The 12,795-nt window shown below is 34.5% G+C and overlaps 1 long non-coding RNA gene across 1 annotated transcript; it reads left to right on the top strand.

The window, feature by feature from the left end:
• Nucleotides 1-6,460: 6,460 nt before the first annotated feature.
• LOC150100451 (uncharacterized) lies at nt 6,461-8,582 on the top strand. The gene is made up of 3 exons (XR_016549290.1): nt 6,461-6,607; nt 7,840-7,903; nt 8,153-8,582. It is a non-coding gene; the product is annotated as an uncharacterized LOC150100451 (long non-coding RNA).
• Nucleotides 8,583-12,795: the final 4,213 nt, after the last annotated feature.

The following is a 12,795-nucleotide window of genomic DNA, read 5'->3' as shown; positions in this document are numbered from 1 at the left end:
ATGCTTAGAATATCCGAAACTATTGCCATAAAATGCGATGGAAATTCTATCAGCGTCCGCCGTCCCTACCTAATTACCGAATGTTGGATGATTCACAACTTACAAATTAACCCACGCCTCCGGCCATTTAGTGACAACAACAAATGCCCTTATTTGGCAGATTCAACTTGCAGCCCTGACATAGCACTACACTCATTCCGACAAGGTTCCGATGACGACCGAAACTGTCCACACCCCGTTAACCCCTGTCCCAGTTTCCACATAAGGATACCCTTCCCCTTTGTCCCCCCCACACAAAAATGCGGCCCTAAACAAAATAATAAATAAATAATTATATATATATATATATATATTATTAATTGTAACCCGGGTTTCCAAACTTATTTCCAGCGTCAAAACACACCCCCATGTTCCTTCCCCTCCCCCGTTTATAAACAACCTTCAGCAAGATCTTGGAATTGGAAGGCATCATAGAACTAAAAACAAGGTATGTACAAAAATGTTTCCACCTCTTTTATTCTGCCATAATTGCCTTCTATACTCACCCATAATGCCCTAAAAAAAAAAAAAAATATATATATATATATATATATATATATATATATATATATATATACTCCTTTTTTGAGTAATGTTAGCCAATTTTTCTATAAAATTTATTTAATAAAATAAACATCAATTAAAAATAATTGATTATTTATAGTTTCACATTGTTTTCTTAAAAAATTAGTAAAAAGTAATAAATAATTAAATAATTCAAACATCTTTAGCATTGCGATTTTTTTTTTTATTAATTTCTATTACTATTGGAGAGGTTACTGTATATTAATTTCCTTGTTAGTGATGACACATCATATTTTCATTGCAAACATCAAAAGTAGACATAATGTAAATATGACGCAGCTACACGTTCATAGCTGGTTTCGAAATAATACCTTCGTAAGCGAATCTCTACAATTCTGAAAACGATATTCCCATGGCTCTATTATCAACACACGTCGATTTTCGCTATATTCGTCACTTATACTATTTTTCGTTTGATTAAAGAAAATAAGAGTTAACTTATGAAATGAGGATCTGCTATTTATTTCTTCCAAACTGCGCAAAATATCCTTTTTCTTTTTTCAACATCAAATTCGTTTTCCTGATTGACATTCTATGATCCATTTTTGATACCCTGATTACTTTAAAACGAAGCATATCGTCTGCTTGTTTGCATTTTCACTTTCGTTCGTCATAACAACGAAATAATGCTTATAAAGACTTCCTTGTACTATTCTTTTAAAAAAATTACTATGATTTGGACGCAGTAGAAATTTTCTTCTATTGAATAGAAGCAGAAATTTGCTCAATTTCCATAATTATTGCATAAAATACTTTTTACATCAGCCGCACACACAGGTCCACGAAGTTGCAGAAATTGTGGCTGCATTATGCGCAGTGCAAATCGCTTTTGCTAATAAATTATTAATAAATTCTTTCAGTGAATTTATTCTATTCACTAAAATAATTATATCAGCATAATTATACACATAATATAAGCCTAATTACGACTATAAGCATAAACATAAATATAATGTATATACAGGGTGTTCGGGATAAATTTGACAGTTTCGTAAGGAAAAAGAAAATCTTCTTTGTATCTATTAAATTTAATGAATTGACAAAAAAACATTACAGGCAGAGTTAATTACAATACTATCAACAAGATTTACTCAAAATAACCACCATTAGCATCGATCACAGCTTCAATTCTGCTTCGGAACCTCGAACAAGCTGATGCTACAGTCTACACCCTGTATATACAGGGTGTTCGGGATAAATTTGACATATTTATAATTAATTATATTTTTCCGTAAGTTACATGTATTAACACACACTTCTCTTCATTTAAAAGTTTGGACCCTTCTTCATTCATATACAAGATGTCAGAAAGGATGGATAGCTGGAACCCACCTGAATCATGGAAGAGAATAACTTGTATCATGATGATTCGTGCCCGCCATCAAAATAAGGATATCACGACTGCTGCCCAATGCTCCCTGAATACAGTAAAAACAATCAGGCATGAACTAGAGACTTGCAATGGTGACTACGAGGATGTAGCAAGAAGAAAGATCCCTAGCAGGCGATCTGATTGCGTTCGTACAGCAGAATTCCTCGCAAATCTGCAGGAACAGGTGTTGAAGAACCCTGGCATTGGAATTCGGGCTTTGTTCGTGGAGTTGCTAACTGTAGTCAAGCCCTGGATAACAAGGGTAGGCAATGGTAGGCCGTATGTATGGCAGCAGGATTCGGCCCCTTGCCACACCTCTGGGAAAAGTCAAAAATGGTTGTCTGAAAATTTCTACGACTTCACCAGTCCAAATGTTTGGCCTCCAAACTCCCCAGACCTTAACCCCATGGATTATTTTGTATGGGGCGCAGTTGAAAAAGACACCAATCGCACTTCCAGTAATACAAAAGCCCAGTTAATGGATAAAATTAAAACAGTTTTTGCGGCCCTTCCCAGGGAGACTGTAGCATCAGCTTGTTCGAGGTTCCGAAGCAGAATTGAAGCTGTGATCGATGCTAATGGTGGTTATTTTGAGTAAATCTTGTTGATAGTATTGTAATTAACTCTGCCTGTAATGTTTTTTTGTCAATTCATTAAATTTAATAGATACAAAGAAGATTTTCTTTTTCCTTACGAAACTGTCAAATTTATCCCGAACACCCTGTATTTCTTAATTTTGCTATAAAAAATTGCAAAATTAAATAATTATACTAAGCTTTTTGAAATATTTTGAAAATTTCCATAATGTCACTTTATATAACTTAAATCTCTTATAAACCTTAAAAATAAGACAATAAAAAAATCTACTTTTTGCATACTAATAGGAGTAATTATTATTAATGTATTTTAAATTTTAAATTAAAAAATTAAACATTCTTCTGTAATGATACCTTTAATATTGCAATTTGGAGCTTTAAAGTGATTGTCGCAGTACAAAAAAGTGAATAAATAAAAAAGTAGAATATCACAAGGATTTAGAAACAGCCTTGTACGCATGTTTATTCATATAAGTATGCATATTTATTCATACTCTTTTTTTTTATGTACAGAATTGCTCGATTTTTTTATGATTAAGATATAGGCACAATTAGATGTGTTTTACTGGTTTTTTTAATGATTGCCTTCCCAGAATAAAAAGATTTCTTTTCACAGGAAAAAAAATCATTCTTAATAAACAGTTGTTGGAATAATTTATTACTATGTTTGAACACCGTTCAGAAAAGAGTAAACTTTATTAGTTAGACATGCTTGGAAACCAAGTCTCAGATGGGGAGTGAAATTGTTTTCTTTTAATGATTAGGGATTTTCTTCTCTCAAATAAATCCGTCTTACATCTGATTCATTTGGCTTTTCACATATCGTAAACAACCTAACGAAGCTGATATTTTTATTCTAAATTCCAAGTTGTTAACATAACAAACAGAAATAGGACGTGGACTGAGATCCTGTTGCCTTGCTCAATCAGATATCCGTTCCTTTCATTGCAGTGTCGAGGAAATATGGAAATGTGCAATGAAATATGGAATATCACTGAGACCAGAAAAACAGATTTCATAAGATTCCCAGACCGCGCTAACTCCATGCTGAAAGAAGATCTGCTTATTGATGGTAGTGTTTCCTCTCATAGTTGTAGAATTCTTAAGTATTTCTAAAAATGAGGCTTCTTTTCATATAAACCGATAATTCTCTGACTGTACTGATGAACTGTGTGGTGAAGACATTAGAATCTTTAGCGTATGTCGCAGGACACTGAATTCATGAGACTCTTTTGTTTAGTATTGTTTCATGTATTGGATATCGCGTTCTACTTCCTGTTTACATAGAAATGTGTGTTTGCTAGATGGATTCCCAGATATTTCTTATCCGCATCAGCCCGATATCACAAAAACAACTTAGTTCGGCCTTTCTAGTTGTTACACCACAATGCAGTGATTCTTCATAGATTTAGATTGGCTCCTGAAGCAGTATGATACTGTTTATATGCTATTTGCATCTTTGAGAAGTCCTCCTGTACAATGATGGCATCATCAATATAGGTTTACTAGAAGCGAGAGATGGACGAGCTTCACTGATTTCAGTGTTTAGCATGCACAAGAGAGGTTTCATTCTATTGTAATTGTGTAAGCTAGATAGTGGACAGCCTTGTTTTATTACCCTATTGTATGGCATGGATGTGGTGAGTTGGTTGTTTATTTTCAAACAGAAGCGAAGAACGAAGTATAGATTGATAACTTGCAATGATATGGGGGCTTATAAGGGCTTGAAGGCAGTTGAACAATTTATTTTCGATGCGGTCACAGGCTTTTTCTTAGGTGTGTCACAAGGTCCATAATTTGTTATTTGAGTTGGTAAGATTCATCAGGTCTCTGATGCGGTGAAAATTATCATGGATGGATCTGTTCGAAATGGCATAACTGGCGTTGATCTATTTCTCCTCGAAAGATAGTTTAATGCTGTTTGTAATCACTTTGGGATTTATTTTACGGTATTGTTGATGGAATTTGGTGTTCATTTTCCAGTGTGGTGAGATCACCTTTTCTTGGGAGTTCTATGGCTGATGTTGTCCTTCCACATCGAAAACTATCGGTACATGCATGCATTGTAAGTCCGATTGTTGCTCAGAAAGACTTGAATTTAAAGTAACGTGTTCTACTTCCTGTTGACATATAAATGTATGTTTGCTAGATGGATTCCCGGATATTTCTTATCCACATCAGCCCAATATCAGATAAAAACAACTTAGTTAGCCGTCTGTCCTTGGGGACATGTATTTTGGGAATGAGCTACATGCTCTCATCAAGCTGCGTAGAGTGATGAGGAGTTCTGTATTATTTTGTTCCAAAGCTGAGAGTTTTTTTTTCCCTTTTCGACGAAAATGTGGCTGCTAGTGCTGATGGATGATGGATCAGCTCTGCTCATGTTGGAGTGGTAATTTAAGGTGCGTAGGAGGACTTCAATGAGCGACCTGTATGATGTTTGTAAATGCCTGTTAACGTTTCTGTAAAGAAGAATTTTGTGAGAGCATCAATGAAGTTTATATTATTTATCTTATTAAAATACCTTTAGCCCTTTTTCCAAATGCCTATCTTCGTTGATTCAATTGAATAAAGGTTGACCACCTGCTTAGATTCATCTGATGACTGCACTGCTGAATGAATATCTTAAGTCTGAGCGACCACCACTCAGTAACTGGTTGTGATGCGGGTGTAAGCATATTTAGCCATCTCTGACGAAGGCATTCATGTAGCATACAGTATGCTCTGCCTCTACGTCCACTTTGCTGTTCAGGAAAGGTGATGCTGAGGCGAATTTAATGGTTTGATACTTGTGATGGAAGAAGTGTGGTATTCAACGGTATGAGCGTTCTCAGATGTGGAATATCTCTTCGGAAATGTCATATAAGACCCTGGTATGGCCGCTCTTGGCTCTTGAGGAGATCTTGTGTGGCTGTTCATACCTGTTTACGTCAGTCAGTTGATGACAGCTGATCATTTCTTAGAGGAGCTGAACTAGATTTTGACATCAGTGTTTTTCCTTCGCTGGTTTCAGGGTTAAATTGAAATCTTTACTAGTATGAGGTGGTTATCGTTATGAAGGTGACTTTGGATGAAGTACAGAAATTAGACTGCAGCTAGTGATCCTCAGGTATGTATATATTCATTTCTTTGGTGAAAATTCTGATTCAGACATTCATATTTACGAATTTAGGGACACAAAACACACGTGTGTGTTTTTGTGTCGCTAAATTCGTAAATATGAATGCTGATCACCGTGTAACCTTAAAAGAAAGACTGGTGCAGGTATGATTGCATATCCTTGAAACATAAGTGTTTGTAGATGTACAGAATTTTTGGTGGATACCAAGTTTAATACTTCATCCTGTTATTGTAAGATAAGGTGGGTGCAGAGGGAGATAAAGAAAGAAAGAAGGAGAGAGAGAGAGAGAGAGAGAGAGAGAGAGAGAGAGAGAGAGGATAAAAGATAAGCAAATAAAAAGAGCAAACTCATTATATTCTCATAAGCCTAAATATAATGAATGAAGGAAACAATATTAATATTTTATCCTCAGACGTTCTCTGTCACTCTCCGTCTTTCACACTTTCTTTTCATACTTTCTTTAGTTCCGTACAGAATAATATTTAAGTTGTTCAGTAATATTACACACGTGTGCGGGGAAAGGGGCGGTTTTTACTCCTCTTATCACTACAAGATGTTTACTTTTTCTCTAACTACATAACAAATGAGCGAATGAATGAATGAATGGCGTAGTGTCACAGGAAGTAAAAAGTGTTTATTTTAAGAAATGATGCATCATGATATATAATGTGGTGCGTCTTACTGTTTTGTTACACTTCCTACTGACTCATCCGTTTCATGTTGATTTATAGGTTTGACTACTAATGAATGGGACGAGAAAGACAACTATGTAATTGGCGTATCATAAAGAGGAGAAACTTGATTATAAAAGAGATCACACAAATATTTTAAAGACAAAGTGAAAACATCATCCGCTGTGATATTCAGCAGACGTTAATCATGGGAGTACTTCTGGTAAGTGTACTTACAAGTTTCTTTCGTTATCGAAGGTTAAAAGTGAAGATGGTTTGTTCAGTGTTTCTTTAACATATTGCTATTCTTCAGAAAAAGATTAAGACGTTTAACTTGAAGAGTGCAAATCTTGCTTTCATTTTCATTATTTCTTGGGCAATTTCTCTGCTATTACAGGAGTATGTCAGGAACTCATTTCACGGTTTCGCTCAGGCAGTACAGAATTTAAAAGCTCTATTTTTCGAATATAATAATTAACTATTAAGATACGCTGTTTTCGCGATTTTAAATAGAGAGTTATTTTTCATGCACCGCAGGCTATACATAAATTGATTTGCATGTAAAATTATTGGTCTAAATGAATTTGCTTAGACCAAATTCCGCTTTTTTTTTGGGGGGGGGGGGTAGATGGACTGAGTCCTTAACTCTTCATCGGATTGAAGAAAATCTGTGTGGATGGAGTGTTATTGAGCTAAAATCTCTAGTCATGGCTGGGTAACGGCAATAACCGAGCCTCAGTTAAAACTTCACTGGCTACAGCATTGCCATCCGTTTTGGATCCTCCGCTTGTTTCCCTATAATATATAATATAATAATAATAAGTACTGGCTTAAAGGGGGAAGCAAAAATGCTTTTCATCTTCCCTTTTATCTGTAGAGGACAAGGTGTTATTAAACTATTAAAGCTCTGATCATGGCAAGAGGGTAACAGCAATAACCGAGCCTCAGTTAGAACTTCATTGGCTACAGCATTGCCATCCATGGGTATTATTAATCACCGCATCTCACGGTCGATTAACCTTCTCCCCTCCGCTTGTTAGTTCTTATATATAATATATAAGATATAATATATAATAAGAATATTCTTATATAAGAATAAGAACTGGGCGATGGACTGAGTCCTTGACTCTTTATCCCGTCATCTGAATGAAGAAAATCTGTGTGGATGGGGTGTCATTGAGCTAAAAAGCTCCAGTCATGACTGGGTAACGACAATAGCTGAGCCTCAGTTAAAGCTTCATTGACTACAGCATTGCCATTTGTTACCCTGGAAATCCTAAAAAGGACTTTCCCCTCCGCTTGTTATTTTTGCTACTTTGAACTTTTATCAGATTTATACAAAAAACATTATGGTGTGTAATTTACTAGCTGATCTGATTATTGGATTTTCTATTAAATTTCGTTGATTTATTTTATTTTTGTATTTTAACAAATTTGAAGTTATTTGTCTTACAGAAACTATTATTGTGTGTAACAGTTGTTTTGTTGAACGCAAAGAGCAGTCTTTCCAGAAATCTAGGTAAATATCTATAAACTATATTAAAAATTAAAATGAAAAGAATATACAATGAGAATGCAATAATATTTTGAGCTCTTGTAATACCATTTATTTTACAAATACATTTACACTACTTGTAAACAGACATTGTCCTGAAAAATATTCTACAAATGTAATTTAGAACTTAAATTACTTATATATTTCTTAGATTAAAATATATTTCTTCATGCAATAGGAGTAACCTTCTGGACTTTATTTTTATATTGATAGATGAAAGAATGAGGCACAAAAGATCACCTCAAGAAGACTTTCCTGCATATGGAGGATTCCCCGGAGCAGGTCAGGGAGGAGAAGGTGGTTTCCCCGGAATTTTCGAAGATTTTCCTGGCGCCGAAGGAGAAGGTATTGCTGGGGATGAAGAAGATATTGTTGGAGAAGCTTTCCCTGATAGTACATAGTGATGACCTGTAGGGAAACCTTTAAAGTAAAAGTCAAAGACTACATAGATACGCATCACTAGTGGGTGTAGTTGAGCAAGAAAACGGATTAGTCCAGCCTACAAATAAAATTGAGCTAAAAGCTCAATTTTATTAAAAAAAAAAAAAGAAGTATCATGTAAATAAAGTTATTGTTATATACCGTTTTTCTTGTTGTTGATTTCAATGTCGTGTTATTATTAATAAAGAAATAACATTATTATTTTACCACATAACTACTGTGTTTGTCTTCTGAATCTTAAATTTAATTATTTTGTTTTAAACAAAGCACTTAAAAATACACGAACAACCTGGGGATGCCACAATAATACTGATAACTTGTCTGATCACAGAATTGCAAATGTTTGCAATTTTGAATCTTCGCAGTAGCAAAGCAATCATGGAAACGTAAAACAGGTCTTCTGTCAAGTAGACGTTTCAAAATTGATAATTTCACAGTCACTGTACGAGATGGTTGATAAATATGTCATTTAATACTGTTGATGAGAGGTTCTAATTTAATCGCATTGAACTAATTCCATTTCTTTGCACTGAATAGAATTTATGTTATTCATATAACTTAAAAGCTTTCAAATTGTAGTAAAAATAAAATTATTTCCATTTTTATAAGATTATTTGCTGTATTTCCAAGGTAGGCTCACTCCTCGGGTGATTGCTAAACATGAGGTTCGGGACTATGAACTCTTAATCGAAATTCTTGTGGACCCCTTAACTATTATCTAATATCTCATTTCCTAATATACGGAAATAGATCACGAACTGCTTCTTGCTTAAATGACATATATGCATTAAATTCCTGTGTTTTATAGAAAAATGTTGCATCTTAATTAATTATGGAAAAGTTAGCCATAAATTCCAATGTTGTTGTTTTTTTCTAGAGTAACAAAGAAGAAATTAATTTGCGTCTAGCAAAACGAGTAATCATTTTTGTTTTCTTGAAAAAGAAAATATGCCTTAGAAGCATATTTAGTATTCAGCAAGAACGCATTGTGGTTTCTTTTACTGCGCATGAGCAGAGATTTCATGCTAATGATGGATTCCAAGATATAATGTAAGCTATTATTATTATTATTATTTCGTGACAATGGGTTGTGTGTTAGTCTATGCAGCGGTTTTCAACAGGATCACCATCACGGTTTTAGAACTTTTTGAAGAAATTTCATTCATCGCTGACTTTCCCTTATGATTTCCTAAGTAATATTCTTCTTTGGTTCCTTTCTCAATTTAATTAACACCATTAAAATAAATGTAACCATATTAATTAACAATTGAGCAAATATATAAAGTCCTTAAAAGGACTGGCTTAAAGGGATGAAGCAAGAATGCTTTTCATATCCCCCGTTATATCTGTAGAGGACAGTGTAAGGAAAAGGTGTTATTGAGCTATATAAAGCTCTGATCATGGCAGGAGGGTAACAGTAATAGCCGAGCCTCAGCTAGAACTTCATTGGCTACAGAAATGTCATCCATTACCCTCCAAGGATATTAATCACCGCATCTCCAAATGTATAAACCATAAACGTTACTGACACCAAATGTATAAAGTCCTTATAAGGACTGGCTTAAAGGGACGAAGCAAGAATGCTTTTCATCTTCCCCGTTATCTGTAGACGACAGTGTAGGCATAAGGTGTTATTGAGCTATTGAAGCTCTGATCGTGGCAAGAGGGTAACAACAATAGCCTAGCCTTAGTTAGAACTTCATTGGCTACAGAATTGCCATCCATTACCCTCCAAGGGTATTAATCACCGCATCTCACGGTCGATCTCAACTACCTAATGAATAAAGTCCTTATAAGGACTGGCTTAAAGGGGCGAAGCAAGAATGCTTTTCATATTCCCCGTTGTCTGAAGAGGACAGTGAAGGATAGGGTGTTATTGAGCTATAAAGCTCTGATTATGGCAAGATGGTAACAGCAATAGCCGAGCCTCAGTTAAAACTTCATTCGCTACAGCATTGCCATCCATTACCCTCCCTGGGTACCAATTTTAGTCGCCTCTTACGACATGCAGTAGCTTCATTGGTGCTATTCTTATTCCGGGAACCACACGGGGAGCCAAATGTATAAAGTTCTTAAAAGAACTGGGCGATGGACTGAGTCCTTGACTCTTCATCCCGTCATCTGAATGAAGAAAATCTGTGTGGATGGAGTGTTATTGAGCTAAAAAGCTCTAGTCATGGCTGGGTAACGGCAATAGCCGAGCCTCAGTTAAAATTTCATTGGCTACAGCATTGCCATTCGTTACCCTGGAAATCCTAAAAAGGACTTTCTTGAAATCCTTATAGTCCTTATAAGGACTGGCTTAAAGGGGCGAAGCAAGAATGCTTTTCATCTTCCCCGTTATCTGTAGAGGACAGTGTATGGATAAGGTGTTATTGAGCAATTAAAGCTCTGATCGTGGCAGGAGAGTAACAGCATAGCCGAGCCTCAGTTAGAACTTCATTGGCTACAGCATTGCCATCCATTATCCATTACCCTCCAAGGGTATTGGATTGAATGAATCAATCACCCTACTCAATTCATCCTTAAATCCGTATAACAGATAAAAGATTATAGGCATATATAACATAAAAATAAAAGGTGTATTTAATATTGCTTTTTTTTTAAATAGAGCAAGTAACAAAAATTTAAAATCCACTTTTTATAGATAGATTATTAAATTAATTTTTTTTTATATATTTAATTTTACGCATAAAGAGAATACCGGTAATAAACTAGCTAGTAATCTACTTTTTATATTAATCTTAAAGATATCTTTATAACTCAAATTAATTTAATGTAAGTGTGAAACTTACATTATGCGCCCTGTTATAGAGTAGAAAAGATCAAATCAAAGTAATAAAATCAAACACCTTAATCATGAGGATCTCATCAAATTTAAGAGGTTCCATTTGAAAAATGTAAATTGTTACTTCAGAATCCGACCCCACGGTAAACATTGCCAACATTTACCACTTTTCAGGTACTGCTAACTGTGGTGCGTTTTACCAGGATGAAGAAACGCTTTTCCCTATAATATAAAAATAAAAGTTATTCTCTTTAAAAAATAAAAATATCCATAAATTTCCAAATGCAAATTTCATCAAAATTCTACACAGAAAATACACCTTCCGAAGGACAAACGTGAATGTAAGCACAAATTGTCGTTAAGAAAAAGGTTACTGTGCTGCCATCTATAGGAAATGCAGCGAAATCAAATTTATCTCATATTTGTTCTTTGTGCATTATCTGTTTGCCACAAAGAATTAAATAGGAGGTTATTATTCGGAAATTCCAGACATTCTAGATATTTCAAAAATTGGATTAAAAATGCTTCATCTATAATCTGATATGTTAGTTGTAAATGCACTAAAATAAAAACACTTAAAATCGTTCAACAATATTGGCATTTAAAAATCATCAACTACGAAATGTAAATGAAAAAAAAAACAAACAAACAAACATTCAACCCACGGTACAAATGTATGGGTGGGAACCGCATAAAAACACTCCTTTCTAAATAAAATAAAAAATTTTAATCGTAATAAATAATATAGCCCCGATATTAGTGGGATTAGAATTGCAAATACCTAAGAAAGCTCAATTTCGACAATGAATTCGTAAAATAAAAAATTTGTACTTTGGTTTATCGTCTTTTATTTTGTAAGCACTAAGATTTATTATCAGTATGATAATTATCTTTAAAATATTACACCACTTAAATGCTTACAATATACCTTTGAGCTCACTTTCATTATTTAGATAATATCAAGATTAGAATCCAAGTTCAACGCATCTGTTCAATCGATTCATGATTCAGTCGCAGGTAGAGCTGAAGGTTGGATATCATCCGGAGGTTCGCTGGTAGGTGGAAATGGAGGTAATACTATGCATCTCTTGCGACGAACAACTACTTTCTCAGCACTGTTAAGCGAGCTCTTTACTCTTACCTTTTCTAGCAACACTGAAAGAGTAACCGCATACGCAGGCATTATAAACAAAGCGAAAGATAAAACTTTTTTTTGAAACGCCACTTATGCCCTTTCATTGGAGATTTGAAGATTTGTTCTTGAAGATGCTACTTTTAGATATCAATGTAACTAAGAAGTCAACTTACCTAAATTTGCAGCTTCAGTACTTTACGCAGAGCAATGTCAGTTACGTTATAATCTGTAAAAGTATACAATAATATATTTTAGAAGGCAATAAAGTATTTTAAAAATATACATATTTTAATTCGTATAAAACAGGTAGGATATTAAGTAGAGTATGAGTATTATAAGCCTAATTTAACTCATTCCTACCATGGAGAATTCAAACTAAGCTAATGAAATTATATACTAAATAAAAATAAACAACTTGATCATTAAATTGTGGTTTATGTGTCATTGGAGAGAGATAGGTTGGGAAAAACATAGCATGTGAACCGTGGGAAG

This window comes from Typopeltis vanoorti, chromosome 13 (genome assembly GCF_054136105.1).
Source record: "Typopeltis vanoorti isolate ZY-2024b chromosome 13, IOZ_Tvanoo_1.0, whole genome shotgun sequence".
Classification (NCBI taxonomy): Eukaryota; Metazoa; Arthropoda; class Arachnida; order Uropygi; family Thelyphonidae; genus Typopeltis; species Typopeltis vanoorti.
The sequence above is the reverse complement of the archived record's forward strand: the minus strand, read 5'-3'. Positions and strand labels throughout refer to the sequence as shown.